This window comes from Spea bombifrons, chromosome 4 (genome assembly GCF_027358695.1).
Source record: "Spea bombifrons isolate aSpeBom1 chromosome 4, aSpeBom1.2.pri, whole genome shotgun sequence".
NCBI classification, from domain to species: Eukaryota; Metazoa; Chordata; class Amphibia; order Anura; family Pelobatidae; genus Spea; species Spea bombifrons.
Window position 1 is genome coordinate 33,023,071 of NC_071090.1, and position 20,653 is coordinate 33,043,723.

The following is a 20,653-nucleotide window of genomic DNA, read 5'->3' on the forward strand; positions in this document are numbered from 1 at the left end:
CTGTTACTGTCTATTACACTCTGCTACTGTCTCTTACACTCTCTTACACTCTGTTACTGTCTATTACACTCTGCTACTGTCTCTTACACTATGTTACACTCTCTTACACTCTGCTGCTGTCTCTTACACTCTGTTACTGTCTCTTACACTCTGTTACTGTCTCTTACGCTCTGTTACTGGCTCTTACACTCTACTACACTCTCGTACACTCTGTTACTGTCTATTACACTCTGCTACTGTCTCATACACTATGTTACACTCTCTTACACTCTGCTGCTGTCTCTTACACTCTGTTACTGTCTCTTACACTCTGTTACTGTCTCTTACGCTCTGTTACTGTCTCTTACACTCTACTACACTGTCATACACTCTGTTACTGTCTCGTACACTCTGTTACTGTCTCGTACACTCTGTTACTGTCTCCTATACTCTGTTACTGTCTCCTATACTCTGTTACACTCTCTTACACTCTGCTGCTGTCTCATATACTCTGTTACTGTCTCTTACACTCTGTTACTGTCTCTTACACTCTCTTACACTCTCTTACACTCTCCTACACTCTGCTACTGTCTCTTACACCCTCTTACACTCTGTTACACTCTCTTACACTCTGTTACTGTCTCTTACATTCTCTTACACTCTTTTACTGTCTCCTATACTCTGTTACTGTCTCCTATGCTCTGTTACACTCTCTTACACTCTGCTACTGTCTCTTACACAGGTTTACGATGTCTACGCGAAGAGATCCCCAAAGACGTTCACAGTATACTGAGATCATTCTGGACTATGTGATTCTAGAGGACGGTATATGCCATGTGACACTCTCTTACACTCTACTACACTCTACTACACTTTGCTACTGTCTCTTTCACTCTGTTACTGTCTCTTACACTCTGTTACTGTCTCTTACACTCTGTTACTGTCTCTTAAACTCTGCTACTGTCTATAACACTCTCTTACACTCTGTTACTGTGTATTGCACTCTGCTGCTGTCTCTTACACTCTCTTACACTCTGTTACTGTCTATTACACTCTGCTACTGTCTCTTACACTCTCTTACACTATGTTACACTCTCTTACACTCTGCTGCTGTCTCTTACACTCTGTTACTGTCTCTTACACTCTGTTACTGTCTCTTACACTCTGTTACACTCTGTTACACTCTCTTACACGCTGTTACACTCTCTTACACTCTGTTACTGTCTCTTACACTCTCTTACACTCTGCTACTGTCTCTCACACTCTGCCACTGTCTCTTACACTCTGCTAATCTCTGTTTCACTCTGCTTCTGTCTCTTACACTCTGCTACTGTCTCTTACGCTCTACTACAGTCTCCTACACTCTGTTACTGCCTCTTACACTCTCTTATACTCTGCTGCTGTCTCTTACACTCTGTTACTGTCTCTTACACTCTCTTACACTCTCCTACACTCTGCTACTGTCTCTTACACCCTCTTACACTCTGTTACTCTCTTACACTCTGTTACTGTCTCTTAAACTCTGCTACTGTCTATAACACTCTCTTACACTCTGTTACTGTCTATTACACTCTGCTACTGTCTCTTACACTCTGCTATTGTCTCTTACACTCTGCTACTGTCTATAACACTCTCTTACACTCTGTTACTGTCTATTACACTCTGCTACTGTCTCTTACACTCTCTTACACTCTGTAACTGTCTCTTACACTCTCTTACACTCTGTTACTGTCTCCTATACTCTGATACTGTCTCCTATACTCTGTTACACTCTCTTACACTCTGCTACTGTCCCATATACTCTGTTACTGTATCTTACTCTCTGCTACTGTCTCTTACACCCTCTTACACTCTGTTACTGTCTCTTACACTCTCTTACACTCTGTTACACTCTCTTACACGCTGTTACACTCTCTTAGACGCTGTTACACCCTCTTACACACTGTTACTGTCTCTTACACTCTCTTACACTCTGCTACTGTCTCTTACACTCTGTTACTGTCTCTTACACTCTGCTACTATCTCTTATGCTCTGTTACTGTCTCTTACACTCTACTACACTGTCATACACTCTGTTACTGTATCTTACACTCTGTTACTGTCTCGTACACTCTGTTACTGTCTCTTACACTCTGTTACACTCTCTTACACTCTGTAACTGTCTCTTACACTCTCTTACACTCTGTTACTGTCTCTTATACTTTGTTACTGTCTCCTATACTCTGTTACACTCTCTTACACTCTGCTACTGTCTCATATACTCTGTTACTGTCTCTTACTCTCTGCTACTGTCTCTTACACAGGTTTACGATGTCTACGCGAAGAGATCCCCAAAGACGTTCACAGTATACTGAGATCATTCGGGACTATGTGATCCTAGAGGACGGTATATGCCATGTGACACTCTCTTACACTCTACTACACTCTACTACACTCTACTACTGTCTCTTTCACTCTGCTACTGTCTCTTACACTCTGTTACTGTCCCTTATACTCTGTTACTGTCTCTTACACTCTGCTACTGTATCTTACACTCTGCTATTGTCTCTTACACTCTGCTACTGTCTATAACACTCTCTTACACTCTGTTACTGTCTATTACACTCTGCTACTGTCTCTTACACTCTCTTACACTCTGTTACTGTCTCTTACAATCTGTTACTGTCTCTTACACTCTCCTACACTCTGTTACCGTCTCTTACACTCTGCTACTCTCTCTTTCACTCTGCTTCTGTCTCTTACACTCTGCTACTGTCTCTTACGCTCTGTTACTGTCTCTTACACTCTACTACACTCTCGTACACTCTGTTACTGTCTCTTACACTCTCTTACTGTCTCTTACACTCTCTTACACTCTCTTACACTCTCCTACACTCTCTTACACTCTCCTACACTCTGCTACTGTCTCTTACACCCTCTTACACTCTGTTACTGTCTCTTACACTCTGTTACACTCTCTTACACTCTGTTACTATCTCTTACATTCTCTTACACTCTGTTACTGTCTCCTATACTCTGTTACTTTCTCCTATACTCTGTTACTTTCTCCTATACTCTGTTACACTCTCTTACACTCTGCTACTGTCTCATATACTCTGTTACCGTCTCTTACTCTCTGCTATTGTCTCTTACACAGGTTTACGATGTCTACGCAAAGAGATCCCCAAAGACGTTCACAGTATACTGAGATCATTCGGGACTATGTGATCCTAGAGCACGGTATATGCCATGTGACACTCTCTTACACTCTACTACACTCTACTACTGTTTCTTTCACTCTGCTACTGTCTCTTTCACTCTGTTACTGTCTCTTACACTCTGTTACTGTCTCTTAAACTCTGCTACTGTCTATAACACTCTCTTACACTCTGTTACTGTCTATTACACTCTGCTACTGTCTCTTACACTCTCTTACACTATGGTACACTCTGCTACAGTCTATTACACTCTGCTACTGTCTCTTACACTCTGCTATTATCTCTTACACTCTGCTACTGTCTATAACACTCTCTTACACTCTTTTACTGTCTCTTACACTCTGCTACTGTCTCTTACACTCTCTTACAGTCTGTTACTGTCTCTTACAATCTGTTACTATCTCTTACACTCTCCTACACTCTGTTACTGTCTCTTACACTCTGCTACTCTCTCTTTCACTCTGCTTCTGTCTCTTACACTCTGCTACTGTCTCTTATGCTCTGTTACTGTCTCTTACACTCTACTACACTCTCGTACACTCTGTTACTGTCTCTTACACTCTGTTACTGTCTCTTACACTCTCCTACACTCTCTTACACGCTGTTACACTCTCTTACACTCTGTTACAGTCTATTACACTCTCTTACTCTCTGCTACTGTCTCTCACACTCTGCCACTGTCTCTTACACTCTGCTACTCTCTGTTTCACTCTGCTTCTGTCTCTTACGCTCTGCTACTGTCTCTTACGCTCTGTTACTGTCTCTTACACTCTACTACACTCTCCTATACTCTGTTACTGTCTCTTACACTCTGTTTCTGTCTCGTACACTCTGTTACTGTCTCTTACACTCTGTTACACTCTCTTACACTCTGTTACTGTCTCTTACACTCTCTTACACTCTGCTGCTGTCTCTTACACTCTGTTACTGTCTCTTACACTCTGTTACTGTCTCTTACACTCTCTTACACTCTCTTACACTCTCCTACACTCTGCTACTGTCTCTTACACCCTCTTACACTCTGTTACTGTCTCTTACACTCTCTTACACGCTGTTACACTCTCTTACACGCTGTTACACTCTCTTACACGCTGTTACACCCTCTTACACACTGTTACTGTCTCTTACACTCTCCTACACTCTGTTACTGTCTCTTACACTCTGCTACTCTCTCTTTCACTCTGCTTCTGTCTCTTACACTCTGCTACTGTCTCTTATGCTCTGTTACTGTCTCTTACACTCTACTACACTCTCGTACACTCTGTTACTGTCTCTTACACTCTGTTACTGTCTCTTACACTCTCCTACACTCTCTTACACGCTGTTACACTCTCTTACACTCTGTTACAGTCTCTTACACTCTCTTACTCTCTGCTACTGTCTCTCACACTCTGCCACTGTCTCTTACACTCTGCTACTCTCTGTTTCACTCTGCTTCTGTCTCTTACGCTCTGCTACTGTCTCTTACGCTCTATTACTGTCTCTTACACTCTACTACACTCTCCTACACTCTGTTACTGTCTCTTACACTCTGTTTCTGTCTCGTACACTCTGTTACTGTCTCTTACACTCTGTTACACTCTCTTACACTCTGTTACTGTCTCTTACACTCTCTTACACTCTGCTGCTGTCTCTTACACTCTGTTACTGTCTCTTACACTCTGTTACTGTCTCTTACACTCTCTTACACTCTCTTACACTCTCCTACACTCTGCTACTGTCTCTTACACCCTCTTACACTCTGTTACTGTCTCTTACACTCTCTTACACGCTGTTACACTCTCTTACACGCTGTTACACTCTCTTACACGCTGTTACACCCTCTTACACACTGTTACTGTCTCTTACACTCTCTTACACTCTGTTACTGTCTCTTTCACTCTGCTACTGTCTCTTAAACTCTGCTACTATCTCTTACGCTCTGTTACTGTCTCTTACACTCTACTATACTGTCATACACTCTGTTACTGTATCTTACACTCTGTTACTGTCTCGTACACTCTGTTACTGTATCTTACACTCTGTTACTGTCTCCTATACTCTGTTACTGTCTCCTATACTCTGTTACACTCTCTTACACTCTGCTGCTGTCTCATATACTCTGTTACTGTCTCTTACACTCTGTTACTGTCTCTTACACTCTCTTACACTCTGTTACTGTCTCTTTCACTCTGCTACTGTCTCTTACACTCTGCTACTGTCTCTTATGCTCTGTTACTGTCTCTTACACTCTACTACACTCTCGTACACTCTGTTACTGTCTCTTACACTCTGTTACTGTCGCGTACACTCTGTTACTGTCTCTTACACTCTGTTACACTCTCTTACACTCTGTTACTGTCTATTACACTCTGCTACTGTCTCTTACACTCTCTTACACTATGTTACACTCTCTTACACTCTGCTGCTGTCTCTTACACTCTGTTACTGTCTCTTACACTCAGTTACTGTCTCTTACACTCTCCTACACTCTGCTACTGTCTCTTACACTCTGCTACTGTCTCTTACACTCTCTTACACTATGTTACACTCTCTTACACTTTGCTGCTGTCTCTTACACTCTGCATCTGTCTCTTACACTCTGCTACTGTCTCTTACGCTCTGTTACTGTCTCTTACACTCTACTACACTCTCGTACACTCTGTTACAGTCTCTTACACTCTGTTACTGTCTCGTACACTCTGTTACTGTCTCGTACACTCTGTTACACTCTCTTACACTCTGTTACACTCTCTTACACTCTGTTACTGTCTCTTACACTCTCTGACACTCTGCTACTGTCTCTCACACTCTGCCACTGTTTCTTACACTCTGCTACTCTCTGTTTCACTCTGCTTCTGTCTCTTACACTCTGCTACTATCTCTTACGCTCTGTTACTGTCTCTTACACTCTACTACACTGTCATACACTCTGTTACTGTCTCGTACACTCTGTTACTGTCTCTTACACTCTGTTACTGTCTCCTATACTCTGTTACTGTCTCCTATACTCTGTTACACTCTCTTACACTCTGCTGCTGTCTCATATACTCTGTTACTGTCCTTTACACTCTGTTACTGTCTCTTACACTCTCTTACACTCTGTTACACTCTCTTACACGCTGTTACACTCTCTAACACGCTGTTACACCCTGTTACACACTGTTACTGTCTCTTACACTCTCTTACACTCTGCTAATGTCTCTTACACTCTGTTACTGTCTCTTACACTCTGCTAATGTCTCTTACACTCTGTTACTGTCTCTTACACTCTGCTACTGTCTCTTACACTCTGTTACTGTCTCTTACACTTTACTACACTGTCATACACTCTGTTACTGTCTCTTACACTCTGTTACTGTCTCTTACACTCTGTTACTGTCTCGTACACTCTGTTACTGTCTCTTACACTCTGTTACTGTCTCCTATACTCTGTTACTGTCTCCTATACTCTGTTACACTCTCTTACATTCTGCTGCTGTCTCATATACTCTGTTACTGTCTCTTACACTCTGTTACTGTCTCTTACACTCTCTTACACTCTCTTACCCTCTCCTACACTCTGCTACTGTCTCTTACACCCTCTTACACTCTGTTACTGTCTCTTACACTCTCTTACACTCTGTTACACTCTTTTACACGCTGTTACACCCTCTTACACATGTCTCTTACACTCTCTTACACTCTGCTACTGTCTCTTACACTCTGTTACTGTCTCTTACACTCTGCTACTGTCTCTTACACTCTGTTACTGTCTCTTTCACTCTGCTACTGTCTCTTACACTCTGCTACACTGTCATACGTTCTGTTACTGTATCTTACACTCTGTTACTGTCTCGTTCACTCTGTTACTGTCTCTTACACTCTGTTACTGTCTCCTATACTCTGTTACTGTCTCCTATACTCTGTTACACTCTCTTACACAACGCTGCTGTCTCATATACTCTGTTACTGTCTCCTACACTCTGTTACTGTCTCTTACACTCTCTTACACTCTGTTACTGTCTCTTACACTCTGCTACTGTCTCTTACACCCTCTTACACTCTGTTACTGTCTCTTACACTCTGTTACTGTCTCTTACATTCTCTTACACTCTGTTACTGTCTCCTATACTCTGTTACTGTCTCCTACACTCTGTTACACTCTCTAACACTCTGCTACTGTCTCATATACTCTGTTACCGTCTCTTACTCTCTGCTACTGTCTCTTACACAGGTTTACGATGTCTACGCGAAGAGATCCCCAAAGACGTTCACAGTATACTGAGATCATTCGGGACTATGTGATCCTAGAGGACGGTATATGACATTTGACACTCTCTTACACTCTACTACACTCTACTACACTCTACTACTGTTTCTTTCACTCTGCTACTGTCTCTTTCACTCTGTTACTGTCTCTTACACTCTGTTACTGTCTCTTAAACTCTGCTACTGTCTATAACACTCTCTTACACTCTGTTACTGTCTATTGCACTCTGCTACTGTCTCTTACACTCTCTTACACTATGTTACACTCTCTTACACTCTGCTGCTGTATCTTACACTCTGTTAATGTCTCTTACACTCTGTTACTGTCTCTTACACTCTCCTACACTCTGTTACTGTCTCTTACACTCTCTTACACTCTGTTACACTCTCTTACACGCTGTTACACTCTCTTACACTCTGTTACTGTCTCTTACACTCTCTTACACTCTGCTACTGTCTCTTACACTCTGCTACTGTCTCTTACACTCTGCTACTCTCTGTTTCACTCTGCTTCTGTCTCTTACACTCTGCTACTGTCTCTTACGCTCTGTTACTGTCTCTTACACTCTGTTACTGTCTCGTACACTCTGTTACTGTCTCTTACACTCTCTTACACTCTGTTACTGTCTCTTACACTCTCTTACACTCTGCTGCTGTCTCTTACACTCTGTTACTGTCTCCTATACTCTGTTACTGTCTCCTATACTCTGTTACACTCTCTTACACAACGCTGCTGTCTCATATACTCTGTTACTGTCTCTTACACTCTGTTACTGTCTCTTACACTCTCTTACACTCTCCTACACTCTGCTACTGTCTCTTACACCCTCTTACACTCTGTTACTGTCTCTTACACTCTGTTACACTCTCTTACACTCTGTTACTGTCTCTTACATTCTCTTACACTCTGTTACTGTCTCCTATACTATGTTACTGTCTCCTATACTCTGTTACACTCTCTTACACTCTGCTGCTGTCTCATATACTCTGTTACTGTCTCTTACACTCTGTTACTGTCTCTTACACTCTCTTACACTCTCTTACCCTCTCCTACACTCTGCTATTGTCTCTTACACCCTCTTACACTCTGTTACTGTCTCTTACACTCTCTTACACTCTGTTACATTCTCTTACACGCTGTTACACCCTCTTACACACTGTTACTGTCTCTTACACTCTGTTACTGTCTCGTACACTCTGTTACTGTCTCTTACACTCTGCTACTGTCTCCTACACTCTGTTACTGTCTCTTTCACTCTGCTACTGTCTCTTACACTCTGCTACTATCTCTTACGCTCTGTTACTGTCTCTTACACTCTACTACACTGTCATGCACTCTGTTACTGTCTCGTACACTCTGTTACTGTCTCCTATACTCTGTTACTGTGTCCTATACTCTGTTACACTCTCTTACACAATGCTGCTGTCTTATATACTCTGTTACTGTCTCTTACACTCTGTTACTGTCTCTTACACTCTCTTACACTCTGTTACACTCTCTTACACGCTGTTACACTCTCTTAGACGCTGTTACACCCTCTTACACACTGTTACTGTCTCTTACACTCTCTTACACTCTGCTACTGTCTTTAACACTCTCTTACACTATGTTACACTCTCGTACACTCTGCTGCTGTCTCTTACACTCTGTTACTGTCTCTTACACTCTGTTACTGTCTCTTACACTCTGTTACTGTCTCTTGCACTCTCCTACACTCTGTTACTGTCTCTTACACTCTCTTACACTCTGCTACTGTCTCTTACACTCTGCTACTGTCTCTTACACTCTGCTACTCTCTCTTTCACTCTGCTTCTGTCTCTTACACTCAGCTACTGTCTCTTACGCTCTGTTGCTGTCTCTTACACTCTACTACACTCTCGTACACTCTGTTACTGTCTCTTACACTCTGTTACTGTCTCGTACACTCTGTTACTGTCTCTTACACTCTGTTACACTCTCTTACACTCTGTTACTGTCTCTTACACTCTCTTACACTCTGCTGCTGTCTCTTACACTCTGTTACTGTCTCTCACACTCTGTTACTGTCTCTTACACTCTCTTACACTCTCTTACACGCTGTTACACTCTCTTAGACGCTGTTACACCCTCTTACACACTGTTACTGTCTCTTACACTCTCTTACACTCTGCTACTGTCTCTAACACTCTGTTACTGTCTCTTGCACTCTGCTACTGTCTCTTACACTCTGCTACTATCTCTTACGCTCCGTTACTGTCTCTTACACTCTACTACACTGTCATACACTCTGTTGCTGTATCTTACACTCTGTTACTGTCTCATACACTCTGTTACTGTCTCTTACACTCTGTTACACTCTCTTTCACTCTGTAACTGTCTCTTACACTCTCTTACACTCTGTTACTGTCTCCTATACTTTGTTACTGTCTCCTATACTCTGTTACACTCTCTTACACTCTGCTACTGTCTCATTTACTCTGTTACCGTCTCTTACTCTCTGCTACTGTCTCTTACACAGGTTTTCGATGTCTACGCAAAGAGATCCCCAAAGACGTTCACAGTATACTGAGATCATTCGGGACTATGTGACCCCAGAGGACGGTACATGCCATGTGACACTCTCTTACACTCTACTACACTCTACTACACTCTACTACTGTTTCTTTCACTCTGCTACTGTCTCTTTCACTCTGTTACTGTCTCTTACACTCTGTTACTGTCTCTTAAACTCTGCTACTGTCTATAACACTCTCTTACACTCTGTTACTGTCTATTACACTCTGCTACTGTCTCTTACACTCTCTTACACTATGTTACACTCTGCTACAGTCTATTACACTCTGCTACTGTCTCTTACACTCTGCTATTGTCTCTTACACTCTGCTACTGTCTATAACACTCTCTTACACTCTGTTACTGTCTATTACACTCTGCTACTGTCTCTTACACTCTCTTACACTCTGTAACTGTCTCTTACACTCTCTTTCACTCTGTTACTGTCTATTACACTCTGCTACTGTCTCTTACACTCTCTTACACTATGTTACACTCTCTTACACTCTGCTGCTGTCTCTTACACTCTGTTACTGTCTCTTACACTCTCCTACACTCTGTTACTTTCTCTTACACTCTCTTACACTCTGTTACACTCTCTTACACTCTGCTACTGTCTTTAACACTCTCTTACACTATGTTACACTCTCGTACACTCTGCTGCTGTCTCTTACACTCTGTTACTGTCTCTTACACTCTGTTACTGTCTCTTGCACTCTCCTACACTCTGTTACTGTCTCTTACACTCTCTTACACTCTGCTACTGTCTCTCACACTCTGCCACTGTCTCTTACACTCTGCTACTCTCTGTTTCACTCTGCTTCTGTCTCTTACACTCTGCTACTGTCTCTTACGCGCTGTTACTGTCTCTTACACTCTACTACACTCTCCTACACTCTGTTACTGTCTCTTACACTCTGTTACTGTCTCGTACACTCTGTTACTGTCTCTTACACTCTGTTACACTCTGTTACTGTCTCTTACACTCTCTTACACTCTGCTGCTGTCTCTTACACTCTGTTACTGTCTCTTACACTCTGTTACTGTCTCTTACACTCTCTTACACTCTCCTACACTCTGCTACTGTCTCTTACACCCTCTTACACTCTGTTACTCTCTTACACTCTGTTACTGTCTCTTATACTCTGCTACTGTCTATAACACTCTCTTACACTCTGTTACTGTCTATTACACTCTGCTACTGTCTCTTACACTCTGCTATTGTCTCTTACACTCTGCTACTGTCTATAACACTCTCTTACACTCTGTTACTGTCTATTACACTCTCTTACACTCTGTTACTGTCTCCTATACTCTGATACTGTCTCCTATACTCTGTTACACTCTCTTACACTCTGCTACTGTCCCATATACTCTGTTACTGTCTCTTACTCTCTGCTACTGTCTCTTACACAGGTTTACGATGTCTACGCGAAGAGATCCCCAAAGACGTTCACAGTATACTGAGATCATTCGGGAGTATGTGATCCTAGAGGACGGTATATGCCATGTGACACTCTCTTACACTCTACTACACTCTACTACACTCTACTACTGTCTCTTTCACTCTGCTACTGTCTCTTACACTCTGTTACTGTCTCTTACACTCTGTTACTGTCTCTTACACTCTGCTACTGTATCTTACACTGTGCTATTGTCTCTTACACTCTGCTACTGTCCATAACACTCTCTTACACTCTGTTACTGTCTATTACACTCTGCTACTGTCTCTTACACTCTCTTACACTATGTTACACTCTCGTACACTCTGCTGCTGTCTCTTACACTCTGTTCCTGTCTCTTACACTCTGTTACTGTCTCTTACACTCTGCTACTGTATCTTACACTGTGCTATTGTCTCTTACACTCTGCTACTGTCCATAACACTCTCTTACACTCTGTTACTGTCTATTACACTCTGCTACTGTCTCTTACACTCTCTTACACTATGTTACACTCTCGTACACTCTGCTGCTGTCTCTTACACTCTGTTACTGTCTCTTACACTCTGTTACTGTCTCTTACACTCTCCTACACTCTGTTACTGTCTCTTACACTCTCTTACACTCTGCTACTGTCTCTTACACTCTGCTACTGTCTCTTACACTCTGCTACTCTCTCTTTCACTCTGCTTCTGTCTCTTACACTCTGCTACTGTCTCTTACGCTCTGTTACTGTCTCTTACACTCTACTACACTCTCGTACACTCTGTTACTGTCTCTTACACTCTGTTACTGTCTCGTACACTCTGTTACTGTCTCTTACACTCTGTTACACTCTCTTACACTCTGTTACTGTCTCTTACACTCTGTTACTGTCTCTTACACTCTCTTACACTCTGCTGCTGTCTCTTACACTCTGTTACTGTCTCTTACACTCTGTTACTGTCTCTTACACTCTCTTACACTCTCTTACACTCTCCTACACTCTGCTACTGTCTCTTACACCCTCTTACACTCTGTTACTGTCTCTTACACTCTCTTACACGCTGTTACACTCTCTTACACGCTGTTACACTCTCTTACACTCTGTTACACCCTCTTACACACTGTTACACCCTCTTACACACTGTTACTGTCTCTTACACTCTCTTTCACTCTGCTACTGTCTCTTACACTCTGCTACTATCTCTTACGCTCTGTTACTGTCTCTTACACTCTGTTACACTCTCTTACACTCTGTTACTGTCTCTTACATTCTCTTACACTCTGTTACTGTCTCCTATACTCTGTTACTGTCTCCTATACTCCGTTACACTCTCTTACACTCTGCTACTGTCTCATATACTCTGTTACCGTCTCTTACTCTCTGCTACTGTCTCTTACACAGGTTTACGATGTCTACGCGAAGAGATCCCCAAAGACGTTCACAGTATACTGAGATCATTCGGGACTATGTGATCCTAGAGGACGGTATATGCCATGTGACACTCTCTTACACTCTACTACACTCTACTACTGTTTCTTTCACTCTGCTACTGTCTCTTTCACTCTGTTACTGTCTCTTACACTCTGTTACTGTCTCTTACACTCTGCTACTGTCTACAACACTCTCTTACACTCTGTTACTGTCTATTGCACTCTGCTACTGTCTCTTACACTCTCTTACACTCTGTTACTGTCTATTACACTCTGCTACTGTCTCTTACACTCTCTTACACTATGTTACACTCTCTTACACTCTGCTGCTGTCTCTTACACTCTGTTACTGTCTCTTACACTCTGTTACTGTCTCTTACACTCTCCTACACTCTGTTACTGTCTCTTACACTCTCTTACACGCTGTTACACTCTCTTACACGCTGTTACACTCTCTTACATGCTGTTACACCCTCTTACACACTGTTACTGTCTCTTACACTCTCTTACACTCTGCTACTGTCTCTTACATTCTGTTACTGTCTCTTACACTCTGCTACTGTCTCTTACACTCTGCTACTATCTCCTACGCTCTGTTACTGTCTCTTACACTCTACTACACTGTCATACACTCTGTTACTGTCTCGTACACTCTGTTACTGTCTCTTACACTCTGTTACTCTCTCCTATACTCTGTTACACTCTCTTACACTCTGCTGCTGTCTCATATACTCTGTTACTGTCTCTTACACTCTGTTACTGTCTCTTACACTCTCTTACACTCTCTTACACTCTCCTACACTCTGCTACTGTCTCTTACACCCTCTTACACTCTGTTACTCTCTTACACTCTGTTACTGTCTCTTAAACTCTGCTACTGTCTATAACACTCTCTTACACTCTGTTACTGTCTATTACACTCTGCTACTGTCTCTTACACTCTGCTATTGTCTCTTACACTCCGCTACTGTCTATAACACTCTCTTATACTCTGTTACTGTCTATTACACTCTCTTACACTCTGTAACTGTCTCTTACACTCTCTTACACTCTGTTACTGTCTCCTATACTCTGATACTGTCTCCTATACTCTGTTACACTCTCTTACACTCTGCTACTGTCCCATATACTCTGTTACTGTCTCTTACTCTCTGCTACTGTCTCTTACACAGGTTTACGATGTCTACGCGAAGAGATCCCCAAAAACGTTCACAGTATACTGAGATCATTCGGGAGTATGTGATCCTAGAGGACGGTATATGCCATTTGACACTCTCTTACACTCTACTACACTCTACTACACTCTACTACTGTCTCTATCACTCTGCTACTGTCTCTTACACTCTGTTACTGTCTCTTACACTCTGTTACTGTCTCTTACACTCTGCTACTGTATCTTACACTGTGCTATTGTCTCTTACACTCTGCTACTGTCCATAACACTCTCTTACACTCTGTTACTGTCTATTACACTCTGCTACTGTCTCTTACACTCTCTTACACTATGTTACACTCTCTTACACTCTGCTGCTGTCTCTTACACTCTGTTACTGTCTCTTACACTCTGTTACTGTCTCTTACACTCTCCTACACTCTGTTACTGTCTCTTACACTCTCTTACACTCTGCTACTGTCTCTTACAGTCTGCTACTGTCTCTTACACTCTGCTACTCTCTCTTTCACTCTGCTTCTGTCTCTTACACTCTGCTACTGTCTCTTACGCTCTGTTACTGTCTCTTACACTCTGCTACTGTCTCTTACACTCTGTTACTGTCTCTTTCACTCTGCTACTGTCTCTTACACTCTGCTACTATCTCCTACGCTCTGTTACTGTCTCTTACACTCTACTACACTGTCATACACTCTGTTACTGTATCTTACACTCTTTTACTGTCTCGTACACTCTGTTACTGTCTCTTACACTCTGTTACTGTCTCCTATACTCTGTTACTGTCTCCTATACTTTGTTACACTCTCTTACACTCTGCTGCTTTCTCAGATACTCTGTTACTGTCTCTTACACTCTGTTACTGTCTCTTACACTCTCTTACACGCTGTAACACCCTCTTACACACTGTTACTGTCTCTTACACTCTCTTACACTCTGTTACTGTCTCTTACACTCTGCTACTGTCTCCTACACTCTGTTACTGTCTCCTACACTCTGTTACTGTCTCTTTCACTCTGCTACTGTCTCTTACACTCTGCTACTATCTCTTACGCTCTGTTACTGTCTCTTACACTCTACTACACTGTCATACACTCTGTTACTGTCTCGTACACTCTGTTACTGTCTCTTACACTCTGTTACACTCTCCTATACTCTGTTACTGTCTCTTACACTCTGTTACACTCTCTTACACTCTGCTGCTGTCTCATATACTCTGTTACTGTCTTTTACACTCTGTTACTGTCTCTTACACTCTCTTACACTCTCCTACACTCTGCTACTGTCTCTTACACCCTCTTACACTCTGTTACTCTCTTACACTCTGTTACTGTCTCTTAAACTCTGCTACTGTCTATAACACTCTCTTACACTCTGTTACTGTCTATTACACTCTGCTACTGTCTCTTACACTCTGCTATTGTCTCTTACACTCTGCTACTGTCTATAACACTCTCTTACACTCTGTTACTGTCTATTACACTCTCTTACACTCTGTAACTGTCTCTTACACTCTCTTACACTCTGTTACTGTCTCCTATACTCTGATACTGTCTCCTATACTCTGTTACACTCTCTTACACTCTGCTACTGTCCCATATACTCTGTTACTGTCTCTTACTCTCTGCTACTGTCTCTTACACAGGTTTACGATGTCTACGCGAAGAGATCCCCAAAGACGTTCACAGTATACTGAGATCATTCGGGAGTATGTGATCCTAGAGGACGGTATATGCCATTTGAAACTCTCTTACACTCTACTACACTCTACTACACTCTACTACTGTCTCTTTCACTCTGCTACTGTCTCTTACACTCTGTTACTGTCTCTTACACTCTGTTACTGTCTCTTACACTCTGCTACTGTATCTTACACTGTGCTATTGTCTCTTACACTCTGCTACTGTCCATAACACTCTCTTACACTCTGTTACTGTCTATTACACTCTACTACTGTCTCTTTCACTCTGCTACTGTCTCTTACACTCTGTTACTGTCTCTTACACTCTGTTACTGTCTCTTACACTCTGCTACTGTATCTTACACTGTGCTATTGTCTCTTACACTCTGCTTCTGTCCATAACACTCTCTTACACTCTGTTACTGTCTATTACACTCTGCTACTGTCTCTTACACTCTCTTACACTCTGTTACACTCTCTTACACGCTGTTACACCCTCTTACACACTGTTACTGTCTCTTACACTCTTACACTCTGCTACTGTCTCTTACACTCTGCTACTGTCTCCTACACTCTGTTACTGTCTCTTTCACTCTGCTACTGTCTCTTACACTCTGCTACTATCTCTTACGCTCTGTTACTGTCTCTTACACTCTACTACACTGTCATACACTCTGTTACTGTCTTGTACACTCTGTTACTGTCTCTTACACTCTGTTACTGTCTCCTATACTCTGTTACTGTCTCCTATACTCTGTTACACTCTCTTACACTCTGCTGCTGTCTCATATACTCTGTTACTGTCTCTTACACTCTGTTACTGTCTCTTACACTCTCTTACACTCTCCTACACTCTGCTACTGTCTATTACACCCTCTTACACTCTGTTACTGTCTCTTACACTCTTTTACACTCTGTTGCACTCTCTTACACGCTGTTACACCCTCTTACACACTGTTACTGTCTCTTACACTCTCTTACACTCTGCTACTGTCTCTTACACTCTGTTACTGTCTCTTACACTCTGCTACTGTCTCCTACACTCTGTTACTGTCTCTTTCACTCTGCTACTGTCTCTTACACTCTGCTACTATCTCTTACGCTCTGTTACTGTCTCTTACACTCTACTACACTGTCATACACTCTGTTACTGTCTCGTACACTCTGTTACTGTCTCTTACACTCTGTTACTGTCTCCTATACTCTGTTACTGTCTCCTATACTCTGTTACACTCTCTTACACTCTGCTGCTGTCTCATATACTCTGTTACTGTCGCGTACACTCTGTTACTGTCTCTTACACTCTGTTACACTCTCTTACACTCTGTTACTGTCTCTTACACTCTCTTACACTCTGCTGCTGTCTCTTACACTCTGTTACTGTCTCTTACACTCTGTTACTGTCTCTTACACTCTCTTACACTCTCCTACACTCTGCCACTGTCTCTTACACCCTCTTACACTCTGTTACTGTCTCTTACACTCTCTTACACTCTGTTACACTCTCTTACACGCTGTTACACCCTCTTACACACTGTTACTGTCTCTTACACTCTTACACTCTGCTACTGTCTCTTACACTCTTCTACTGTCTCCTACACTCTGTTACTGTCTCTTTCACTCTGCTACTGTCTCTTACACTCTGCTACTATCTCTTACGCTCTGTTACTGTCTCTTACACTCTCCTACACTCTGCTACTGTCTCTTACACCCTCTTACACTCTGTTACTGTCTCTTACACTCTGTTACTGTCTCCTATACTCTGTTACTGTCTCCTATACTCTGTTACACTCTCTTACACTCTGCTACTGTCTCATTTACTCTGTTACCGTCTCTTACTCTCTGCTACTGTCTCTTACACTCTCTTACACTCTCTTACACTCTCCTACACTCTGCTACTGTCTCTTACACCCTCTTACACTCTGTTACTGTCTCTTACACTCTGTTACACTCTCTTACACTCTGTTACTGTCTCTTACATTCTCTTACACTCTGTTACTGTCTCCTATACTCTGTTACCGTCTCTTACTCTCTGCTACTGTCTCTTACACAGGTTTACGATGTCTACGCGAAGAGATCCCCAAAGACGTTCACAGTATACTGAGATCATTCGGGACTATGTGATCCCAGAGGACGGTACATGCCATGTGACACTCTCTTACACTCTACTACACTCTACTACACTCTACTACTGTTTCTTTCACTCTGCTACTGTCTCTTACACTCTGTTACTGTCTCTTACACTCTGTTACTGTCTCTTACACTCTGTTACTGTCTCTTACACTCTGTTACTGTCTCTTAAACTCTTCTACTGTCTATAACACTCTCTTACACTCTGTTATTGTCTATTACACTCTGCTACTGTCTCTTACACTCTCTTACACTCTCCTACACTCTTCTACTGTCTCTTACACCCTCTTACACTCTGTTACCGTCTCTTTCACTCTGCTACTGTCTCTTACACTCTGCTACTATCTCTTACGCTCTGTTACTGTCTTTTACACTCTCCTACACTCTGCTACTGTCTCTTACACCCTCTTACACTCTGTTACTGTCTCTTACACTCTCTTACACTCTGTTGCACTCTCTTACACGCTGTTACACCCTCTTACACACTGTTACTGTCTCTTACACTCTCTTACACTCTGTTACACTCTCTTACACACTGTTACACTCTCTTACATGCTGTTACACCCTCTTACACACTGTTACTGTCTCTTACACTCTCTTACACTCTGCTACTGTCTCTTACATTCTGTTACTGTCTCTTACACTCTGCTACTGTCTCTTACACTCTGCTACTGTCTCTTTCACTCTGTTACTGTCTCTTACACTCTGCTACTATCTTCTACGCTCTGTTACTGTCTCTTACACTCTACTACACTGTCATACACTCTGTTACTGTATCTTACACTCTTTTACTGTCTCGTACACTCTGTTACTGTCTCTTACACTCTGTTACTGTCTCCTATACTCTGTTACTGTCTCCTATACTCTGTTACACTCACTTACACTCTGCTGCTGTCTCAGATACTCTGTTACTGTCTCTTACACTCTGTTACTGTCTCTTACACTCTCTTACACTCTCTTACCCTCCCCTACACTCTGCTACTGTTTCTTACACCCTCTTACACTCTGTTACTGTCTCTTACACTCTCTTACACTCTGTTACACTCTCTTACACGCTGTTACACCCTCTTACACACTGTTACTGTCTCTTACACTCTGTTACACTCTGCTACTGTCTCTTACACTCTGCTACTGTCTCCTACACTCTGTTACTGTCTCTTTCACTCTGCTACTGTCTCTTACACTCTGCTACTATCTCTTACGCTCTGTTACTGTCTCTTACACTCTACTACACTGTCATACACTCTGTTACTGTCTCGTACACTCTGTTACTGTCTCTTACACTCTGTTACTGTCTCCTATACTCTGTTACTGTCTCTTACACTCTGTTACACTCTCTTACACTCTGCTGCTGTCTCATATACTCTGTTACTGTCTCTTACACTCTGTTACTGTCTCTTACACTCTGTTACACTCTCTTACACTCTGTTACTGTCTCTTATATTCTCTTACACTCTGTTACTGTCTCCTATACTCTGTTACTGTCTCCTATACTCTGTTACACTCTCTTACACTCTGCTACTGTCTCATTTACTCTGTTACCGTCTCTTACTCTCTGCTACTGTCTCTTACACAGGTTTTCGATGTCTACGCAAAGAGATCCCCAAAGACGTTCACAGTATACTGAGATCATTCGGGACTATGTGATCCCAGAGGACGGTACATGCCATGTGACACTCTCTTACACTCTACTACACTCTACTACACTCTACTACTGTTTATTTCACTCTGCTACTGTCTCTTTCACTCTGTTACTGTCTCTTACACTCTGTTACTGTCTCTTACACTCTGTTACTGTCTCTTACACTCTCCTACACTTTGTTACTGTCTCTTACACTCTCTTACACTCTGCTACTGTCTCTTACACTCTGCTACTGTCTCTTACACTCTGCTACTCTCTATTTCACTCTGCTTCTGTCTCTTACACTCTGCTACTGTCTCTTACGCTATGTTACTGTCTCTTACACTCTACTACACTCTCCTACACTCTGTTACTGTCTCTTACACTCTGATACTGTCTCGTACACTCTGTTACTGTCTCTTACACTCTGTTACTGTCTCTTACACTCTCTTACACTCTCCTACACTCTGCTACTGTCTCTTACACCCTCTTACACTCTGTTACTCTCTTACACTCTGTTACTGTCTCTTAAACTCTGCTACTGTCTATAACACTCTCTTACACTCTGTTACTGTCTATTACACTCTGCTACTGTGTATTACACTCTGCTACTGTCTCTTACACTCTCTTACACTCTGTTACTGTCTATTACACTCTGCTACTGTCTCTTACACTCTCTTACACTATGTTACACTCTCTTACACTCTGCTGCTGTCTCTTACACTCTGTTACTGTCTCTTACACTCTGTTACTGTCTCGTACACTCTCCTACACTCTGTTACTGTCTCTTACACTCTCTTACACTCTGTTACACTCTCTTACACGCTGTTACACACTCTTACATTCTGTTACTGTCTCTTACACTCTCTTATACTCTGCTACTGTCTCTTACACTCTGCTACTGTCTCTTACACTCTGCTACTCTCTCTTTCACTCTGCTTCTGTCTCTTACACTCTGCTACTGTCTCTTACGCTCTGTTACTGTCTCTTACACTCTACTACACTCTCGTACACTCTGTTACTGTCTCTTACACTCTGTTACTGTCGCGTACACTCTGTTACTGTCTCTTACACTCTGTTACACTCTCTTACACTCTGTTACTGTCTATTACACTCTGCTACTGTCTCTTACACTCTCTTACACTATGTTACACTCTCTTACACTCTGCTGCTGTCTCTTACACTCTGTTACTGTCTCTTACACTCTGTTACTGTCTCTTACACTCTCCTACACTCTGCTACTGTCTCTTACACTC